We start from the raw sequence: 15,340 nt of genomic DNA, 5'->3' as shown, positions 1-15,340 counted from the left end.
AGAACTGGTATTCATACATTGAGAACATGTATTGTTCTGTCTTCCACACATGGATAGTTCCTAACTCCAACTAAGTATTCATTCTTCATTTGTGTCAAACAAGGAATAGAATGAAACAGATCCTGTGGAACATCAGAGAATAAGTACTTGGTACCCAATTACAGCAGACTTTCTGGAATCTGCCTATAAAGTACCAGGCCCAGCTATTCTTATTTTCATTCAGGTCAGGTAATCAGGAAGGGTGCCATGATTGATTGTACTTAATGCAACTAAAAGGTCTAGAAGAATCAATATAGATGTTATTCTTCTAGCCCAAAAATACAACCAAAATGTTTCCAATGCAGAAAAACCCAGAAAAATCAATGTTGCCCAAGACACCTTGAGATGAATAAACATTCCCACCAAACATCTTGCTATAAAATGAGATTTGCTAAATGAGTTATTAGAAAAGGACTTAAAATACAAGAACTAAGGATTAGTATTTGTTATTTGGATGTAACTTTATTTTAGTCTCAGGAGAATGACTCTTGGGCTTGTCAAGAGTCTTTTTTTTTTGTTAGCAATTTTCAACAGTTCTGAGCAAAAGCTTTCATTTCCAATTTAGCATTATATTAAAACCTGGACAAAACTTACTACTTAATTACAATTTAGTGAAATAAGTCAGAATACATAATAATAATAAATCTGTTGTTTAGATACAACACCAAACAGCTGTCAACTGAAAACAGAATCAGAGGATGATATAAGGGATCATATTACAATATTTTACTCCCACATAACATTAATAAGTAGTGTGCATCTTTTGTGGAGGGGATTAATGGGACATTTAACCTACAAGGGGTATGCTATAAGATAACTACTGTGATTAAAATGATTTATTTAAATCAGTCAGAGTGTGTCATATAAAAATTATAATTCAGTGGCAATATATGGAAGGGATTTTGTCGCCTACAGTTGTGAGTTGTAATGGACAACTTGGCAATTCAAAAGTGTTTTCAATTTCAACAACAAGAAGTGCCTGTAGAACAAGAAGGACAGGACAAAGAAGAAGCCATTTTTAATAACCAAGTGACAACCCGAGACCATGCTATTCTCAAAAAAAGATGTTTTATTTGTATTATACTTTGTGAAAACTCAAATAAAATTTTTACAAAAAAAAAAGTGTTTTCAATTTCCTCTGTCCTATTCCTTGTGGAGTTAGTCTTCATTGATTAGCAGAATAAACAATTGTAGTTTCTGATAAAAAATAAACCAGGATATATAGCAAAGGTAAAGCAAGCTCCACATACTGTTCTATAAGCATTGAGGTCTTAAACTCTCTGCTGAAGGGAATTTCAGGTCAATAACCAACAAATACAGGATAGGTAGGAGAAGACTCATAGTTCCCAAATCATCTGATTGTCTTCAAAAAGCCTGAAATAAATGATTGTCCCATCGGGTTCTACAGAAAACCAATTGTCAATATGTATGATATCTTTTCAGAAACAAAGCTGTTTCCACTATCATCACAGCCATTTACAACATATCGGAGCAGGTAAATTTAGTCTGATTATTACTGTAATCTTTTTTTGCAGATACTCCAGGAAAGAAAGGAAGGGAAGAAGAGAAACAATACAGCCAATACTGTGTCTTCACCCGCGTTATTGGAATGCAGCAGCATATTTACTTCATTGAAGGGACAACTGGATATATACACAAAGGCTGGGAATAAGTACTAAGTAAGTTTTTGATGTTCCTTGCACAAACGTATCCATTGGCCATCCAAAAAGATCTACAGAACAGATGCATTGGAGGGCTTACCTTTGTAAGCTTTTGACATAACTATATTTATAAACTATATTTATATATTTAAATTAGTAGGATGGTAATGGGAAAAAGGGACTTCGCTTGCTTAAACAAAGAGAATCATAAACTGCAATGCAGCAAATGAAAAAAAGGAGACATTACATTCATTAGTTTTTTTATCAAATAAGAAAACATAATGAATATTCTCTTCATTTTAAACTACCAGAAAATTTCTGATGCATTTTAATTGTCATGCAAATTATTTATTGTTTATCTTAGCCCCATTCAGCTATAGCGAAGTGCAGGGCTTCTGATATTACTTTTGGTATTATACAGGGTCTTACCTGCATTTTAAGAAGAGAGTAAAGAATACAATTCTTGATCCTCAACTCAAAACACATATAGAAGCTATCTATTGAATTCCCAATTAAAATGTTTTTAAAAAGCTGGTGTCATTTCAGGTCCAGATTATGATTAAATTGTTATGAATGATAAGAAAGCTTTCAAGTTACAATTTACAAATGAGAGGAAATGTAGAAAAGTATGTATCCAACATATCCAGCTATGGTTTTACCAGAAGACTGTTGCTCTAGTTACTTGACAAATATTCCAACTATGCACATATATGTGCCTGTATTAAATAAATTATTTTGTTTTGAAAGGTAGGGACTTCTATGATAATTTTCTTCAAATGCATGCAACTCAATAATTTAGACAAATTAGCAAGTAAATTGCATGCATGTGTAATAAACAAGCTAACTGAACTTACTTTACCAATTAGATACCTTAGCTACCACTTCATTTTATATATTAAATTGTAGCATTACATGCACACAGTTATTGATCTGAATAAATAATGTATGATTCTTCCAACAGAATAATTCTTGAACTTGAGATTTTTCTACATGTAGCTACCTTGCTAGTTCCTGCAAAGTTTTGTTCTCTCCCATTAATGTATCATATCAATAAGCATAACTAGCAAACTTGGACAATTTTGTATATTCAATTGGGAACTTTGAATTTATTTTCAGAACAAACCAGAGGCCATGTTTATTGTTGTGCCAGAACAACAGCAAAATAGTTGTTCATACCATCTAGGTATGATAGTATGACAGAGGCATCTAGGTATATGTGCTACACTCAGTGGCAAGAGAAATTATAATGATTATTACTCTTTTGCAATACTCCTTTTGGGAGAGCCAGTTTTATGGAGTGGTTAAGACATCATGCTAGAAACCAGGAAACTGTAAGTTTTAGTCCCGCCTTAGCATAAACACAGTTCAGTCCTAATAAGGAAGCAACAACAAACCACTTCTGAAAAATCTTGCAAAAAACCTTGTCCAGGCAGTCTCTCAGATCAAGACACAATTGAATGGGAAGGGGAAAAAATCTCTCTTTTATTTCAGCATAACTAAAATCTTTTCAACAACTAGTGGTCAATATCATTTTGGTGATCTGTTTCAATTGCCCAAAAACCCATTGGTGGTGGATGGAGATTATCACCAGTAGATTGGACAGGGCAAGCAAGTTCTAATTATGTAACTAGATGTGCCAGTAATAGGATTGAAAAAGAAGTTGACTTGCTTTCTACAATAAAGCCTATGTCACTGCAGTCTTATTCATAGTGTGAGTCTTCATTTCTGCTCATGTTTTAATAAACCTTATCTTATAGGATTCTAGTGACCTTCTAAGGAAACTGAATCTTAAGTAATAATTTGTGATAATAATTTCTCTTAAAACTGAGGTTCTTGTCCAATATTGACACAATCAGTCTTACCAAGGCTGACTATAGCAGAGGTGGTATTCAGCAGGTTCCGACCAGTTCTGGAGAACTGGTAGCAGAAATTTTGAGTAGTTTGGAGAACCGGTAGCAGAAATTTTGAGTAGTTTGGAGAACTGGCAAATACCACCTCTGACTGGCCCCCCCCATCTATTCTCTGCCTCCCGAGTCCCAGCTGTTCGGCTGGGTCTTCTTTTGTTGCCCTGCACAGGAGAACGGAAAGCAGGTTAGTGGGGTGGGGAGGGAATGGTATTTTGCAGTAACCTTCCCCCAGGAGTGAGGAGGGAATGGGGATTTTGCAGTATCTTTCCGCTGCCAGGCCCACCAAGCTACGCCCACCAAGCCACGCCCACAGAACCGGTAGTAAACATTTTTGAATCCCACCACTGGACTATAGCCTTGTTCTAATTGATTTAAAAATATGATTGTCTCAATGTAGTAAATTAGAAATTTAAAAATATTCTTAGTTAACAAGAATGCAGAATCCCACAATAATCTTCATTTGGTATTTATTGCTGAACAAAGCTTTAAGTTTATGCCTTATAATTCTTATAGAGCTCCTTATAATTCAGTGATTACACTGAGGAGGACTATAAATAAAAATTCTCATTTTTTTTGTTCCATACTATTTTATGAGATATCCTGATAAAGGGTTAATTAATTATTGTTTATTTTTATAATATTTTAGGGGGTTAGGAAAGTTATAATGTAAGAAGTAATTCGGCATGGAAACTGCTCGGGATATGTATATAACATTGCTAACCTAGTATAATAATAGTGATCTTTGTAATTTATTGAAAATAATAAGCAATATTATCCAACCGTTGTAGTTGCACTTCTAATACTCTTCATTGTACAAAAGGACATTAGCTGAGCAAAGTATATTTATGCATACTTGTATCAGAGGAAGGGAGAATAAAATAAATGGGACTATTTGCTTGACTAAAGTAAAAACCGTAACTCCTGCCTCTTGCAGAAGACAAGATCTAAATCCTTTTGACATGAGATAAAAATGAAAGTTCAGCATCCCCATCATTCAACATCAAGTTTCTCAGTCAGCCAAAACTGAGGTAGAGAAGGAATAAGTTTCTGCCTTATTATAAAACAAAGTCTAAATATTCAGATTGCAATATACTTTGAGCAGTCATTATACTACTGGTTCAGTTGAACAAGCAAGGATTGTATTAGATTTCTTTTTCTAAAAAAGCATTTTAGCATAATATGATGACACAAAATGTCTGCCAACAGATAACTCTTAAAGATCAACAAACAAAACAAACAAAAAGTGTCCATCAACCTCCCACCTTTTAAAAATGGGTGGTGCTAACTGCAAAAATCTTAGTTATCTCGGGATCAGAAGTGTACCATTTTGTTTCTTACTAAGAACGAACCATTCTGGTTTCATAGAATGCAACTTTAAAAAATAAATTAGCACTGCTGTCTTTTCAATTCTGCAGCTGGATGGACTCTTCTGTATTGTGGAACAAATGTCTTCTGTCTACTAATCCAAAGCCCATTTCTTTTGGCAGTTAAATAAACACGGTGATAAGAGCACTAGAAGACATGGAGTATTTAAACTATATATACTTCAAAATGCAAATCTGGCAAGTCAGAAATCAAATTCGGAAATACTTTAATTTCTCATTGCTTAAGAAATTCAACTAGTTTTCATTAAGGTATAATAAATACACCTGTTTTCAGATAAATATAGCAAATACATATTTTATCAATATTATTTTAAGATTGATGTGCAACAATGTTACTATATTGTTAATTTTTGTAATGGCTGGGATTCTGATTGTCAACAGCTTTGATTGTAGTCTTCCTCCTTCTTCCTTATTTTGATTGGTTATTTTTTTATTTTAGTTTTAATCCTTTGTAAACTGTTCAGAGTTGTAATTTACAAACTGAGTGGCCATATAATTTTTCTTTTTCTTTTTACAATCCTTAATCCCTTGTTTTGGGATGGAGTCAGAGTGACAGACTGGAGCTGAGCATTTACTTCTGGCTGCCCTTCCTGATGTCTATGTAGAGTTCGCAGCAGATATTTTCTCTTTGAGCCCTGATAGAAAAACATCTGCCGCTGCCTGGGATTGCACTCTCAAACTTCCAAGTGTAAGGCGAGCGTCTTCAGCTCTAGGCCACCATGCCACTCATGGCCATATAAATTGACAAATAAACATATAAATAAACAAAATAGATAATTATTACAGATTTTTTATTAAGTAATCAAATAAGACCAGGTTACAGTCTCTCAAACTACCTTTTTAATGTCAGGTTTTAGATATGGCAAGAATTAATTGATTACATGTCATCAAGTAATTATGAACTCCTTGCATCCACAAAAATAGATTTTTCTCCATAACAATATACCCTAACACGTTCTTTCAAATCTCCTGACTGTGTATTCATCGCCACTGTAACTGAATCTATCAACCCTGGTGTTGCCACTCTCTCTCTCTCTTTCTTTTTCTCTTTCTCTCTCTTTCCTTCTCTACTTTTCCCTGATTTTTCCTTATCCCGGTCTATGACCCTAATAAAGATATGAGTTAACTGCTTGTTCCTTTATTGTTGATAGTTGGTCCTAAAAGGCAGGTGATCTCCACCCTTCATAATCTTAATTGTCAGTTCTAAGGATAATTATAGTTTTTGTTTTACTTCCACCCTGAAGAAGATGAAACTTGATGACCTGCATGAACATTTAAGGATATGCTCAAAGCAAGTACTTGCTACTGAGCTGAACATAAAATTTCTTGTCTATACTGCCCAGGGTTCTTCAGAAGTTGCATATCTATCTTCCTAGTTCATATCAGATAGTTCTACAGTGAAGATTTACAGTCATCTTTTTCATCATTATGAATTTAGTGCCTATGTCAAAGGCAATGGTGGCTATTTGTTCCTGTGCAACTACAATTCCCAACAATTGCAATCAATATAGCCAGTGCAAGGGATGACAGAAATTGCAGTTCAGCAAGCCTTCAAGGACTACAAATGTCTTATCTTTGTTTTATAGAATAATATTATTACAACAGTGAATGTCTAACAGTTCATAATCATCTACAACATTTCCCCTTATACAACTTCTGTGGTAAAAACAGATTTGATTGAAACAAGTTAAAGTCCTGCATTCGTAGAATAACAAATCAAATTTATAATAAATGAAGAAAAATTAAAAAGTACTTGAAATTCCTATGCTTAAGGACCTGATTACAAGGAATATTGGCTACTAGGGAGTTATATAAATAATGCATCCCAAATCTTATTAGCTATTTATATACCTCCCCTGCAAGTCTTGAAGCTGGTTTATTTGTACCATGGGCAGCATAGCCCTATTACGTGCTGAAGTAGCTGTTTTTAAAATAATTAGACAAGTGTACATTTCAGTGTGTTTATGAAAGGTAACAAAGCTAAAGTATTTCAATCTGATCAGACCCAAATAATTTTAGAGTTGTTAGAAAGCCACAGCCTGTCCTAAATCAATTTGGAGTCCAGTCCGGTGCTCAGACTTGTATATGCTTCATTTAGCATAAAATTATTCAAGGTCGGCATTACAGCCTCATCATTTCCCTGGTAGATGACAGATGAGGCTGATGGCTTATGCTTCAGCTGTCACCAGAGCACCCATGAAGAACTAGCAAGCAGCTAGTTCTATTTTAAAGACCAAATCTTACTGTCTTGCATGGTCTAACAGCACAGATGTTCAGCTACATTATCTTCAGATGCTTGTCCTACATTGACTAAGACAGGGATTGCTCGCCTGTTCGGGTGAACGATATAATATTTTTGGCATGAAAGCCAATGGCTTTTTTTAAAAAGTTTTAAAATCTCAATAATTGGAAATTTGCAAGATTGTATGATCCCTCTACTGAAATATGCTTTCTCATATGAAAACTCAAAAGTTATCATGCAAGACCAGGAAAACTATACAAGGTTTGACTTTTTTTTTCAAATTAAACTTTGAAAAATGAGGGTTTGAAATGTGCCTCTGTCCTCAACCAATGATTTCTTCTTGGACAAACTATTCCTTCTCAGACCCATACTATAATACAGAAAGGACAACACTAACTTATAATACAATGTCACTCTAAGGACATGGTCAGATGCAAAAAGAAGACAAGATTGAAGAGGGCACTTTCAAAAGCATAAGATGTCATCCAGGAAAATTATGCATTTCAAAGGGCTTCAAGTTCTACATTCAGGGCTATAAAGGACATAAAATATTCTCATTTTGCATAAGTCACTTGCAATTTTGCATACATCATTATAAGAAGTACTAAAAATCATAAGCTTCAAATCCAACTACACATAAGAACCTAAATGTGGATGTGGAATAATTCCATCACATATTTAGTTTAATATAGGGATCAGTCTTGTCATCAAAACTCGCGGATTTCCAGGAATAAATGAGAAATGGTTGCAGCAGAATGAAAGCCAACAAGAAGACCTGCTGTTCATAATCCTTCTCCAAACAAGGGGAGGACTTGAGACTGCCCACAATTGTTCCAGGCAGTTGTTTCTCCTCCTGCAAGAGAGTGGTCTCCAGTGGGTTTAGAGCTCTGAGAGATGAGGAAATAGTCATGTTGTTCAAACCATGATTGGTGCCTTTAAAGTTCACATACTTCCTTTTTTAAGGAAGTGAAGGATATTTCTGACTCAGAAGTTAATTTTAAGAGTTTCCGCCATTATAGACTGACTATCTTTAAAAAAATATATATTATGGAAGAGGATTTACAGACAAAACAGACTGATCTGGAAATGGATTTTAAAATGACAGTCTGAAAAAATGATATCCAAAATTTGCTACAGTGGATATGCACGTGAAACCAGCTGAAATTTTAATAATAGAAATGGATATACAAATAACAAACCAAAAGAGTGAGTTAGATAAGTTTCCTATATTGGACTTTCAAAAGAGATTTGTTTTGAAGAATTCTGTGGTAAGAGATAAAGAAAAAAGTAAATCAAATTCTATGATAATATTGAAGAAATTAAAGCAGTGTTTCAACTTCCAGAATGCCGCAGCTTGATGCTCTCTGAATAATTCTGGGAGTTGAAGTTCATGCATCTTCAAGTTGTCAAGGTTGAGAAACACTAGATTAAGATTGTTAAAAAGAAAAGAAAAGAAATATAAAGTGTGTTTATTTGAGCAAGGTAGATCTGTTGCTATTTTTGTTAACTCTTAATGGATTTTTTTTTTTTTTTTGCTGAACAGGACTGAACAATAGAGGCTTTAAAGTCAGATGAGGAGACCTGAATGTATTGGTAGCATCACACTGCCAATCAACAAGGACAAACATTCAATTTTGCAGCTACTAAGATTGTTAGCTGAGCAAGTACAAAAGTAGCCAGGGAAATGACTGAAGCCTGGGAAACAGGCCCCTTGTCAATCAACAAAGTGCTGATTCACCACCAGCTTATCAGGTACCAAGGACCTGAGGACTTGGCAGCTAAAAGAAACAGGTAACGACTTAGTAAGTTGGCTATCAACACCCCAATCAACAATTTTTTTAAAAAGCCACATGCAATCAGGCACCATATAAATACTACACAACACATAGAATAGAAAGCATACATTCCATTAGAGAAAGTTCCCTCAGGATGGGCTCCACCACGAGTCTAAAAGCTCAGAAAACTAAACCTCTGGTCCTGGTGACTGACCCAGATTGGATCCTGCAACATTATCCTGGGACTTTTATATTTGCCTTCATTCACTTTAAGAATCTGTTTATATGTAAGAAATGAGATACGGAAAGAAGAGATCATTAGCTGTATTTTAAGAAAGAATGATAAATTGCTAAAATTGTGTATACTTGGGATGAAGGGATAAGTCATTTCTTTGTATATATTTTTTCTTTCTTTTATATTTTTTCTCAATGGTTCCTTCTTTTTAAAGTTTCTTTATATATTTCTCCTTTCTGCACTTTCTATTCTTTCTTGCTATTCTTTTATTTTTAGCTTCTAATTAGTTATCTTTTTAATTGTAGTGTTTAATAAAATTACTATTAATATAAAAGAATTATGCAAATAGACATCAATTATAACTTTTTTTCCTTCGATACTTTCCTACAATAGGTGTATCTAATTCTTAGGGACTGCCTGCACAAGTCTCTTTGGTTTTCTTAGCAAGGTTTCCCAGAAGTGGTTTGCCATTACCTTCTTCCTAGGGCTGAGGTAGGGAGAATGGCCAAAGATCACCCAGCTGGATTTGTGGGACAAGAATTCATGGTCTCCAGATTTCTAGCCTCATGCCTTAATCACTACACCAAACTGGCTCTCATCCATTATAGTAGCAATTAATTAAACTAAGATCTTAACGATACTCAAAGTATGCATGTTATATTAGTAAGGAAAATCTCAAACTGAGCATAAATGAACTTTCTCTTGTTGCTTCTCATACTTAAAAACCTGAAAAGAAAACCTTTTAATGCTGAAGCAATTATTCTGGAGGTGAGCATTCAAAAGCCAGAGTTCAGACTAAGGTATGTTATTTTTGAATTAATGACCATACTACACAATCCTCTGAGTACTTACTCAAGACCTTTTCCAGATGCTGTAATTTTCCTCAAAAGGCTTTTCAGCTAAGGCTGAATTAACCAAATTCCATTATCGCAGCAGGCACTTCACCGGCTATTGGAGGGAACTACTATTCACTACAATAGCACTTAAAAACAATAGATGTATTTCCTGGAAAATTAATTATTAAATAATCATTCTTCCAAGAAATAACTCTGCTGCACCTGTTTTGCTATAAGCACACTACTGTACTAGAAAGTGGCAAGTAGGAACAGTGTGAGGATGTCACAGGCATTTACCAAGTTCTTCTATTAAGGCATTCTTTCTGTCCTTTAAAGAAGCTTTGAACTTGCCTTTGTCCCCCTCTCTTGATGTTTTTACAATTCATGTGGGCAGCATACTTATTTTAAATACAAATGTATTACATAATAAATTGCTGCTATGTACAATAATGTCCTGCTTATCAGGGACATCATTTCTAATGGCTGATGCAAACAAAAAGCCTGAAAACACAGAAAAATTTTCCCCCACTGCAATGGGGGCAATTTAAAAAGTCACCGAGAATTTTTTGAAGGTTCTGATGGAGAAACAGTATTCTTAAGACAGAAAACCCCTTATCCCGTGTTTCTTTGATTCTAGAATGCCTGGCATCAACCAAGCGCCTGCATTCTTAATTCTCACGAACCCCCAAGTACAAGCAAGCTCTGTCTGATTCAGACTCAGCTCTATTTGGATTACCAGTTTGGTAGGGATGCCCAAGCAGCAGCATTTCATTAATCAGTTAAAATTTGATGGAGAAATGCTGTGCAACATTTCCTTTAATTAGACAACACTTAATTGCCTCTCAGCCTCAAAACATTCCAGGCAAACCAACCCCTCACAGAAGCTTATCATTAAAATCAATTTGGCAGGAAACAATGGCAACAATGGAACTTGATTTGGCAGGATGTTAGCCTTCAGATTTATATTAAAATAACACACACACACGCACACAAAACCCCAAAACACTCTTCCCAAGGTGGTGTTCTAAGTGCCTTTACTTAGAATCAAGTTCGGTTGACAATGGGATTCTGTCCTGTACCATTTCCAGTTATGAATGTTTACGATTAGGAAGCAGGCTCTTGCATTTTTTTTTGCTATATTTGCCTAGATTTGTCAGCAGTAGCTGAAGTGTGTTTTAACAGATGGGCAGTGTAGCAAACTGCAGGCTGTAAACCAGGGAGCTGGCTAGAATCCGCACTGAGCGACAATGAACGGAATGCTCGTAAAGTTCACGGACACAGGCAGACTCAGACTTGTACACAATTCCGGAGAAGAGAACACACACATAGTACACACACAGTAGCCAATCTCTCCCCTCCCCCCACCCCTTACCAACCCAGGGGAAGTTCAAGACTTGGCATTCGGAACTGCATTCTTGTTACACACATTATGGCCCGTCATTTGGCATAAACAAAGGAAAGCAAACAAGAACACTACATCTATATCATTCATCTCTTCAGAGGCATTTACATGCACTCATACAAAGAAGCAAGCAAGCGAATAGCAGAAATACTATCTGACAAGGGCTAGCACTGACATTTGCTGTCAACATTTAAAACATTTGCACATTGGGTGGGGGTGGGGGATTCAGATGCAACTCTCCAAAAGGGAAGAAAGAACAAAATAAGCTGTAGAAATAAAGGAGAGTTCCTTTCTTCCTCCCCTCCTGCCTCTCCCCAATTCTTGACAGTTGCTATTCTAGGACAGAAGGAAAAGACAGATCAAGGTGGGGTGACATTTTAGCTCAGGCTATTTAGCTTCTGTCAGCTTGTTTTTGCAACTAAATTGTTGCCATGGGAAGGGTTACATTTGTATACACAAGGGCATGCCCGCTTTTAATATATAGGTGGGTTCACTATGTAATAAAAATGCACAGACTTGCATTTAGAACACAAGGTTTCCATCGCATCTGTCAGTTTCAGAAGCTTTCTATACATCCGCATTTTTCTTTAGGGAAGATAATTATCCAATTACCGTCAGAAGCCATTCACAGCGCCAGTTAAGCCCCCCTAACATATTCCCCCTTGGAGTCACCGAATCGACACCTAAATTTTATTGGGATGATGATTATTGCAAAGTGGAAAGAGAAGTCACTTTTTTTGAGGAGGAGAAAAAGTTTTCCTCTTTTGGATCCGACCCACTTGTAACTAATTGTATTTATTTTCCCCACCGTCTACTATTTCGATACGATCCTACCAGAAAAACGAAACCACGCCGGTTTTTGATTTTTTGCCTGTCAGATGACAGAATCAAGGGGACAGAAGGTAAACGGGGTTACCTCCCCTCCCCCGGATAGCAATCTTTCCCCATTAGTATTACTACACGGAGCCCACTGACAATATTGCAGATGGAGAGTAAGTTGTAAGAACAGTTAACAACCCCAAATCTGGCGGTGGCATCAGTGCAAACTCCGGTCTCTGAGCAATTGAAGCCCGAGCCTTCCAGTCCAACCGAGAGAGACCGATCGCCTAAAGGCGAGAGAAACCCCGGGGCCTGATGCGGGGACTCACCCTCCTCCGGCGCTCGCACACCCCCTGGTCATTCCTCGGGAAGGGTCCCGCTCTCAAGCCGCCGTCCTCCCGGCTTTGGGCAGCCGCATCATTCGCCCAAGCCGGCTGGAGGGACAGGGATCCCAACACGCAGAGGCGTCCCTCTCGCCCAGCCCCTGCCAATTCATTGACCTCTTAGCGAGCGCGGCTAGCGGGAAGACCGGGGGACGGGGAAGGGGCGGGGGCGGGGCGGACTCTGCAGAGTGACAGCCGCCGATTTCTGCTCGCCCGGCTGGGAGCATCGGACTGGACAAGGGGCGGGCGGGAGCTAGGAGAGCGGGAGGACAGATGGCCTTTGGGAGGAAGGGGACCCCTAGTGGACAGAGGGCGGAAGCGCAGATGGCATAGGACAGAGGTCATCGGGCCGTGGTGGGAGCGGTGGGGAGGCTTCGTCCGCTCGCTGCATTTGCTGGGAGGCTGCCGTTTCTCGCCGCGGCTTCCCAGGCTGCAAGGGCAAATATGCCTTTGGCGGAGCACTGAGTGTGGCATCGCTATTCCACACTAAAGGAGAGTCGTTTCTTGAACTTTTTGCATCTGCCGAAGTGTTGCTTTGTGCACCTGAGTTTGTTTCCCCCCCCTTTCTTATATTATTTGAGTGCTTTAAAGTATTGATTAGGAATGTTGTTGCGGTTTTTATTTTGTATCCCTATGTCTTACTTTTGGCTGTGAAGCCACTAAAGTAGCTGGACGCAGAAGGATCTGCTGTAGTTTAAAACAAAAATACAAGTTGAACTGCATTTTAAGAAATGGTTTAAAATGCAAATAAAGACTGGAAGGAAACGAGAAGTTCCCATATATTTCTGAAGAACTATGGTGTAATGGCTCCAGATTGCTTTGCTAAGGTCAAATGACTTCTTCCAGATCCTCATTGGTCTCAGTATCTTAATTATGGTTGGCTTTTAGCTGATTTTTTAAAAAGCTAAGTTAAGTCGGATCTTGGATAAAACCAGTACAAAATCCCAAGGCTATAAATAAACTAAACTATAAGAGCCAAACACACACACCTTGGGACAGCAATGGCAACCTATTGCCAAAAATGCTACCTAGATTTAAGTATTTACTTTTTTCCTATTTACTCTGTTCATTAAGCACTTTTTGGTCCTTAAAATTAGCCTCCACCATAGGAGTCTTCATCAAAACTTTTTCCAAGTGCAAGAAAAATGTCACATATCTCAGAGCACCAACAAGTTTATGAAACAGAACTTACCATTGCAGAATTCGTTTTGCTTTTTCTTCAAATGGATCGTCCTTCGATAATGCTTATATCTTCACCCATTATGTAAAACAAGCTACTGATGTACTTTCTGGTTTCTCTCTTGTTCTAATTTCTGTGTAATCATTGAAGCTACAGTAATTCTGCAGGTGATATGTCCAGCTACTGTATGTTCTGTTTCTGTGTATCAGTCTGCATTGATTTAAGGAAACTGACATTGAGGAAATACAGTTGCATGCAAAATTGGTCAAATTTATGTTGCAATGAACCCTTAAGTGAATATAAGCTCACACAACCACATCCATGGCACAAAAGCTTCTTTCACACAGCTTCTTTCTGCACTTTCAGGACAGACAACACTGTGTGCAATTCAGATACAAAATTTAAAAAATAGTGAATATGGTAGATTTCAAGAATTCCATGTAACTTCCTAATAGTGCTTTTTGCTGTTGAAATTATTTGGAAGAATACCCATACATGTATTTTCCCTTCTTTGTAAAAAGGAACTATCTTTACTTTCAAATGTTGAGACAACTGTTTAGCATAGTTGTTGAAAGTTGATAGAATAAAAATCACAACCCGAGAACTCAGAAATGTCAGTGTTTTGTCATCTGTGGGATTGTCTTCCTCTGGCTAATTTTAAGCCTAATGAGTCAATCACACCTTGGAGATTAACATTCTATAGTAAAAATAAGTGTAATGAATCACCTGGAAGGATGTTTGTATGTTTGCACCTGCCAAATTTACTATTTTATTTTGATTCTGCACACATCTACACATAAATACTAATTACACATTTAAATTGTATACCAATCTCATATTTGTAATTTTTACTCTGTAGAAGCTGTATAGCTTCTATTCCCTTAAAGATTCATTGAAACCTTTAATCTGACCACCATTTCTGTTTGTAACTTTGCGTACATTTTATAGTTAGTTTGAAGGCCTTGAGCTTTCTTTTGCCAATTGGGTCCGCATTGCTTGCTGACATTGTTGCTCCATCTTGTTTTAGATCTCTTTCATGTACGCTTTTTATCAAACGGGATCCATTCTATGACTGCCTTGGTTCGTCTGCCATCAGTTCTTCTTGCTATGTGACCAGCTAAATCATTTCCATTCTTTTACTCTCTTGATATCATATATTTTTGTTTGTTCTCTAATCCATGTGCAGGTTTTTCTACCTTGCTTTGTAAAGCCGATCATGTAATTTTCATGGCTCTTTACATCACTTATAGCTTTTGAATTGATTGTGAGGTTAGTGTCCAGGTTTCACTATCATATGTTAGAACAGGTAACAACACACATGGATCGAAAACTTCTCTTCAGGCATAAAATGTTTGTGTATTCTTCTAAAAAAAATTGCAGGTTCGTTATGGAAATATCAATAAAATATGGGCATATAAGCATACTACAGGTTGGGTTCTCAGTATGTCCTTTGTGTACATGACAGAGTTGCACATG

At 37.0% G+C, this 15,340-nt stretch overlaps 1 protein-coding gene across 1 annotated transcript in view; it reads right to left on the bottom strand.

Moving 5' to 3' along the window:
* Positions 1–12,918, bottom strand: part of MARCHF3 (membrane associated ring-CH-type finger 3) — a 122,209-nt gene extending 109,291 nt beyond the window's left edge. The window contains exon 1 of the mRNA XM_026673841.2: positions 12,631–12,918. The gene's annotated coding sequence lies outside the window, so the exon portion shown is untranslated. The remainder of the gene's footprint in view (positions 1–12,630) is intronic.
* Positions 12,919–15,340: the final 2,422 nt, after the last annotated feature.

This window comes from Notechis scutatus, chromosome 2 (assembly GCF_049901735.1).
Source record: "Notechis scutatus isolate UNSWTSFEM ecotype Mainland chromosome 2, rNotScu1.2, whole genome shotgun sequence".
Lineage (NCBI taxonomy): Eukaryota > Metazoa > Chordata > Lepidosauria > Squamata > Elapidae > Notechis > Notechis scutatus.
This window is presented reverse-complemented; position numbering and strand designations above follow the sequence as displayed.